We start from the raw sequence: 6,927 nt of genomic DNA, 5'->3' as shown, positions 1-6,927 counted from the left end.
GTTTTCCTGGATGCATTTACACTTCAGAAAGAGGATTTGGAAGTTCAGATGAAGGCAAAAAATATATTCTAAGCACTCAGTGCTGATGCTAATGGTGGTCAGGGAGCCTGAATCAACTTACATAAGGTTGCTGATTCCTCCAGGCGTCACAAGGAGAATTTAGCACTGAATATATTTTTTTTAAGAAATGCAGAGGGACTTTACGGTACTTGCAAGAATCATTTCAGCTAAGTGCATGTAAAGAGCGCAGGTACCAAATTGTGCAGGTAAAAAGATGAGCGCCATCCTGTCTGTTTATCTTGAAAACCATCTGGAGTACAAAAAGCACAACAGCCATTTCAAAAGCTCCCATTACTTCCAAGATAATCACAGAAGCTAAATCCCTCCCCTTCCTGTTGGATTCTTGCCTGTCACCTCTTAGGCCAATTTTTAAAATTATTTTAGTTCTGCAGTTGAAGGTCAAAATCATTACAGGGCTGCAGCCTCGCACCTTGACCTGGCAAAGGAGACCTGATTGACTGAAGTCAGATTCAGTTGGGTCAAAATGTGCACTGGGTTGTTCTGTGCCAGAAGCTAATCCAACCGAGTTCCCCTGACCTTAGTGGCAGTTCAGCAGAGTTTGGCAAGCATCCCAAATCTTCTCAAATTACAGGATGAAAACATCCCAGCAACATTTGATAAGATGCAGCCCTCTATATAACCAATGCTTAACCTGAAAATTACCATTTCTGAGAGCTGCATTTTGGAGAATTTATCTCAAAAGGCAGTAGAAATAAAAAAAAAAAAAAAAAGGACTGTCTGCTCCAAAGAACCAAAATGCTGGAAAAAGAATCTCCAGAAGTAACCAGGTAAGAGAAAAAGGGACCAGATAGCAGATAACAGATAATCAGAGTTGGAAGGGACCTTGTAGGTCATCTAGCCCAAGCGAGAGACCCTACACCATTTCTGACAAATGGCAGTCCAATCTCTTCTTGAAAGTCTCAAGTGATGAAGCTCCCACAACTCCCGAGGGCAACTTCTGTTCCATTGGCTGATTGATCAAATCTCAAAGGAATCTGGAGGAAAAATTTTCCTTGAAAAATGCACCCAAATGTGTTTTAATATAGAGAATTTTGTTTCTGCTTTGGAGGTAATTCTTCTGGTTATTTTATTTATTTATTTATTTATTTTATATTTTATTTATTTATTTTATTTATATGGAATTTGGGATCAATGTGAGCTTGCTCTGTCTCCATGTAGGGAGCCACCATAAAAATCAGGTTGAGAAGGATTGCTACACTGAGCCCTGTCTGGAAACGAGGATGGTATTTACTACACTAAATATGGTTTGGCTGAATAAAAGACTTTTGCTGCTGGATGCTGCAACCGTGGGCAACTCCAGCTGGTCTGCCTGTGTTGCTCTCTTGGAGAAGAGCAAACTGGTATTTGATATTACTCTTTCCCCATCCAACTTTTCCTCCCGTTATCCAAGGTGGCCTTTTCCAAGCTTGCCCCTCAGGTGTGTTGGGTTGCAGCTCCAGAGGGCACCAGGGAGAGAAGGTCCATCTTGAACTGGAACAGCATGGAGGGTCCTGGGCATCTCTCACTACCTGGTGCTCTTGAACTGCAGACACCATCACATTTGATTGACAGCCCCTGGGGATGGCCTTAGGCGCTGCAAGGAAAGGTCACAGCAGCTGTCCACAAACGCTCTTGGAGTATTTTGCCTTATTTTGTTGAGCCAAGGCATGCAACTTCACACATCATCTCTCGTTGATAGATGGTGGTATTTAAAAAAAATAAATGGGGGGGGGGGACTGACAATTAGCTGAATTCAAAGAGAACAAACTAAGAAGATCCTACAGGCAAGGCACCTTTTAAGTTCTTTTTCAACCCAGCTAATTGGCAGTGTAAGATCCTCACAGCCACAGCTCTTGGTGTAAATCTGTTCCATTATAAATCATGTGCTTTGAACCCAGGAGCCTGTGGAATCTATAAATTAAGCATAAAGGTACAAATTGGCCATTTTCTCTGTAGGTCTAAAAGGATGTTTCCATCCACTTATAGCAGTTCACTTTCTTGTAGCAAAAATATCATCTAAACACATAAGACCAATTTATCAGAAAGCAAGCAAGTGAAATTGCTATAGGCTGTTAAAAATGCTTCCCTAACAGCAGAGGCTGTCACTGTCTCAAATATGCTGTGATTCCACACAAGTTTTTCCCCCCCACTTTGAATTACGCTAATGGACTATTTTAAAATGAATCTCAGCTGGGGCAAGACATTGTGTGGTGTTTCATTGACATTTCACCTGGTTAATAATCTCTGCTCTTGTGTCTTCCAACATCTGGATAATGTAATTCTGCACTCTGGGCACTAGATGGCAGTAGATTTTGTTGCTTCTGATTCTATCTCCTATTCAAGAGAGATAATATAGCCTCCCTATTTTAGTGGCCCACCAGATGCTTAGCCTGCAAATCTCTGAATGGTGATTTGTGCGTGTTCATTGCAACACATAAAGTGCTCCATCTATTTTAAGTGCTGCATTAATTAAGTGACTAAACAAAAATGAGAATAAAGTCTCAGGTTCACCAGTGTCCCCAGTTCTTCTGAAGTTCCTTTATTGTAGTTGGCATAAAATACACGTAGTGTTTGCCAAGGGAACCCTGTGGTTTATTAGTCCATGATTTGCCCCCTAAATGTGATACATACTGCTGTCGCCTCTTTCTTCTTTTTAATCTCTGCAGTTTACTGCATCTATTTCTGTTTCATATTCATACTTCTGGCTTTTTATCTCGCAGGTCTGGTAGCATTTCAAAGCCTTGGGGCTTATTTCAAATAATTCTGTAAGGCAGGCACATGTACTGTTTTTGTTATCACTTCATATAATCCACCACCACCCTTTTAGATTTACTAGAAGTGCAGCATAATTTATTACTGCCTCAGCTTTGCTCAAATGTCGTCTCCCCCCCCCCCACCCCCCATCAAACTGGCGATGCAGAGAGAACAAAAGAAAAGGATGGTTTCGCACCATTGACCTCTTCAGTCTGTCCCAGTGCCATACTTGGAAGGTCCAACTGGTAATATCTTTTCCTTTGGATTCCTCAGAAACAATGTCCCCTCCCTGCCCCTCTCGGCCCCTTCCTGGTGGGATTCGTTCATTCATTCATTCACGCATTGCATTGCATTCCTGTACTGGTTGAATCAGAGCGGACAATGGAGGCACAGCATGCAACTTACAGTATCCAATCTAACCACAATCAAACCAAGAATAGAAACAGCCCAATCCAGTTGTGTCTTCTGCATGACTCCCAGCCTGAGGATCTTCCAGAAGTCTTTCAGATCAAAGTGTTCCTCTCCATGTCAAGGGCAGGAAGGATGCTGGTTGAGAAGCTGCCTTGGTTGTGTTTTCTGTTGTAGGGAGACCGGGGGTGGGCTTCAAAAATCCCAGCCACAGGTTGCCTGCCCGGTTGCTGGGTGGGGGTGCCCTACCGGAACTTCCGGGAGGCCCATTTTTCACCTTCCCCAGGCTCCGGAGGCTTTCTTCAAGCCTCTGGGACAGTGAAAACAGCCTCCCCCGGGCTCCGGAGGCTCCCTGGAAGTCGGAAACAGGCCTCTTTTCAGCCTTCCAGTACATCTGGGAGGCCCGTTTTTCGCCTTCCCCAGGCCCCAGAGGCTTTCCTCCAGCCTTTGGGATGACGAAAACAGCCTCCCTCAGGCTCCAGAGACCCTCCAGAGGCTGGAAATGTGGCCCGTTTTCCCCCTCCCCAAACCTCTGCGCGGGCCCTGCCCTTACCTGCATGGAGACTCCCGGGAGGGGTGGGAGGGGGCGGGAGGGGCAGGGCAGCCGGGGTGGGATTTGCTGGTTCACCGAACCAGCCATAATGTTAGCGATGGGTCCGCCCAAACCCATCCGTGCCAGACATGGCATTTTCTTTTTCATTGCTTTCTATTTTGAGTGCAAGCTTTTGGAGTCAAGCAGCCCCCACATTTCGTAAGATTAATAAAAAATATATCTATATGTCAGATCACAGGGTCGTCCCACAGTTCAGTGGCCACGAAACCAGCCGTCTTCCTTGGCCCACAGGACTGTGATTCCCTTTGTGGTGAAGGTGGAAACTCGGGGGCTAATTTGGTGAGACTTGGGGGCTATTGTCAGCAAGCACAAAACACATCCGGGCCCAAGCTGCTTTCAAAAACCACACCCCAACCTATTAACAAAATGGCTCACTTATTAAATCATGCCTGGCCTGAGGAAACCCTGTGAAGCTATTCCCCTGTTGGCCTTTATCACCCCACCCTTGGCCCATCTCCCCATAGTTCCCCATCACCTACACAGCAGGGCCTCACATGTAGAAAGCAGAGCTGGCTTGGGTTGTTGCACTGCACAGCAACGCGACACTCACAATGTCAGAATTGCCATAGTAACGACTCATTTCTTGTTGACTAGGTGGATAAAAATTCACACACACACACCCCCGAGCCGGGCGCAGTCATTTCTGGCAAATGGCCAGAGGCTCTCCTCCAGGCCACCCTCTTTCCTCTGCCTGTTCTCCCCACCTAGAGGGACAATTTCGGTCTTCTGGTTTTAAAATTTGATGAGACCGTAAAACAAGCTGAAGTCTAGAAAGCTCCCTTTGTGTGTTTCTTCAGGAAACTCTGTTCTGTTGTTGATTGCATTTTCCTCACTCAGCACTAAAATGAAGGCCTAGGCCAGGGGTGTCCAACCTTGGCAACTTTAAGACTTGTGGACTTCAACTCCCAGAATTCCTCAGCCAGCAAAGCTGGGAGTTGAAGTCCACAAGTCTTAAAGTTGCCAAGGTTGGACACCCCTGGCCTAGGCCATGGATTTGAACCAGAGGTGGTATATTCAGCAGGTTCTGACCAGTTCTGCAGAACTGGTAGCGGAAATTTTGAGTAGTTCGGAGAACCGGCAAATATCACCTCTGACTGCCTCCCATTGAGTCCCAGCTGATCGGCTGGGTCTTCTTTGGTTGCTCTGCACAGGAGAATGGAGCTGGAAAGCAGGTTAGTGGGGTGGGGAGGGAATGGAGATTTTGCAGTAACTTTCCCCTACCATGCCCACCAAGCTACGCCCACAGAACCAGGAGTAAAAAAAAAAAATTGAATCCCACCACTGGCCAGTGATATGATTCCAGGCCCAAATGTTATTTTGGGCCTTGCAATTTAATTTGAGGATATTTCCAGAGGTGGGATTCAGCAGGTTCTGACCAGTTCTGGAGAACCGGTAGCGGACATTTTGAGTAGTTCAGAGAACCGGCAAATCCCACCTCTGACTGGAGATTTACAGTATCCTTCCCCTGCCAGTCCCACCAAGCCACGCCCATAGAATGGGTAGTAAAAAAAATTTGAATCCCACCACTGATTTGAATGCCATCTTTAATCATGTTCCCTGGAAAGCCCTGTGGCTGACCTGGATTCAATGATTTTATGCATCTGATTGCCCTTTCCCCCAGCACCTGTGGTGGGAATCAAAAATTTTTACTACTGGTTCTGTGGGCGTTGCAGGCGAAGGATACTGCAAAATCCCCATTCCCTCCCCTCCCCACTAACCTGCTTTCCAGCTCCGTTCTCCTGTTCAGGGCAACCAAAGGAGACCCAGCCGATCAGCTGGGACTCAATGGGAGGCAGAGAATAGATGGGGTTAGATCCCACTAGTCAGAGGTGGGATTGGCTGGTTCTCTGTACTACTCAAAATTTCTGCTACCGGTTCTCCAGAACCGGTCAGAACCTGCTGAATGCCCACCTCTGCCCAGCACCCCACGAGAGTGGGAGATGCTGCCATAGCACCTGTTGCATGTCCACGTCGCCTCTTCCTGCCTTCAGGACCTGGGCCTGGCCTCTTCCGGGGACACACCATTACTTTTGGAGAGGGACGCATCCCACCAATCCAAGTATTCTGTGCCAGATGTGGCTTCCAGATGCTTTTAAAGGGTAGCCCCATGCAAAGCGCATTGCAGTAATCCATGCAACCAGGGCATGAGAGGCTAAGAGAAAGGGCAAAATTGGTGCACATCGTGAATGACATTATCACAGCACTCTGGAAGAGACCAGAGCTACGCATGAATGGGTTGGTTGCTGGGGCCCCAACTGCTGAAAATAGAGGAAGAGGAGGGTGGGAGCCATCAAGTTCTGAGGTCACGACAGCTTCTCTCCTCTTCTCTTAAGGTCAGCTGTTCTCCCCCCCCCCCCTCAAATCAGAGGTAAGTTAGTGGAGGGGAAGCAGCCATGAAGATAAGGGGGAGGGAGCAGAAAGATCACCAAAGACACTGCCAGATAAACATTTCCCAAGCAAATACAAATCTCCTGGTTTATTAAAAAATATCTCCTCTTTTTCGCATTAAGAATTGTGCTCCCAGTAACCAAAGGTATCAACATTCGGAAATAAAGGAGAAGGAATGGCCTCATATACTATATCAAAACTGAATTCAGCAATAACAAGACTTGGAACACACCTTTCCCTGCAAATAATAACCAAGTTATTTTATGCAGGCCAGTCTTTGATAAGCTAATACAATATTTCATTTCAAGGGCTGAAACTATTCCAAACAGAAACTGTCCTGGCGGGTGTTATTGCTTAGAAGACGAAGAAAGGCAAAATTCATGGCAGAGTAAGAGAATCAACCACCAGAACTTTCCTCAAAATCTATTCCTGATGGTAACATCTTGGTTGGCAGAACATGAGTATCTCTCCCAATCATGTCCTCTAAGAGACAGGCCACGCTCACCTGGATTTTTCTTCCCTCCCTCCCCAGAAAAATCCCTGGATGAGTGGAAGAGGGCCCATTGGTCTGTGGGAAAGAGGCAATGTAAACAGGGTAGACGAGGGCGAACTTGATGGTGGCGTAAAATAAAACAGAACCAGGAGGAAAATGGCCTGTAATCACCAGAACAAACTATAGCAATACAAGAGGCTCTGAAATCCTT

General features: G+C 46.2%; 1 protein-coding gene across 1 annotated transcript in view; it reads right to left on the bottom strand.

The window, feature by feature from the left end:
- Window positions 1-6,286: 6,286 nt before the first annotated feature.
- The window catches only part of TMEM26 (transmembrane protein 26), a 24,461-nt gene continuing 23,820 nt past the window's right edge, over window positions 6,287-6,927 (bottom strand). Inside the window, exon 6 of the mRNA XM_087963769.1 lies at window positions 6,287-6,927. This exon is cut by the window's right edge and continues 877 nt beyond it. The gene's annotated coding sequence lies outside the window, so the exon portion shown is untranslated.

Source organism: Notechis scutatus, chromosome 4 (assembly GCF_049901735.1).
Source record: "Notechis scutatus isolate UNSWTSFEM ecotype Mainland chromosome 4, rNotScu1.2, whole genome shotgun sequence".
Taxonomy (NCBI): Eukaryota; Metazoa; Chordata; class Lepidosauria; order Squamata; family Elapidae; genus Notechis; species Notechis scutatus.
The sequence above is the reverse complement of the archived record's forward strand: the minus strand, read 5'-3'. Positions and strand labels throughout refer to the sequence as shown.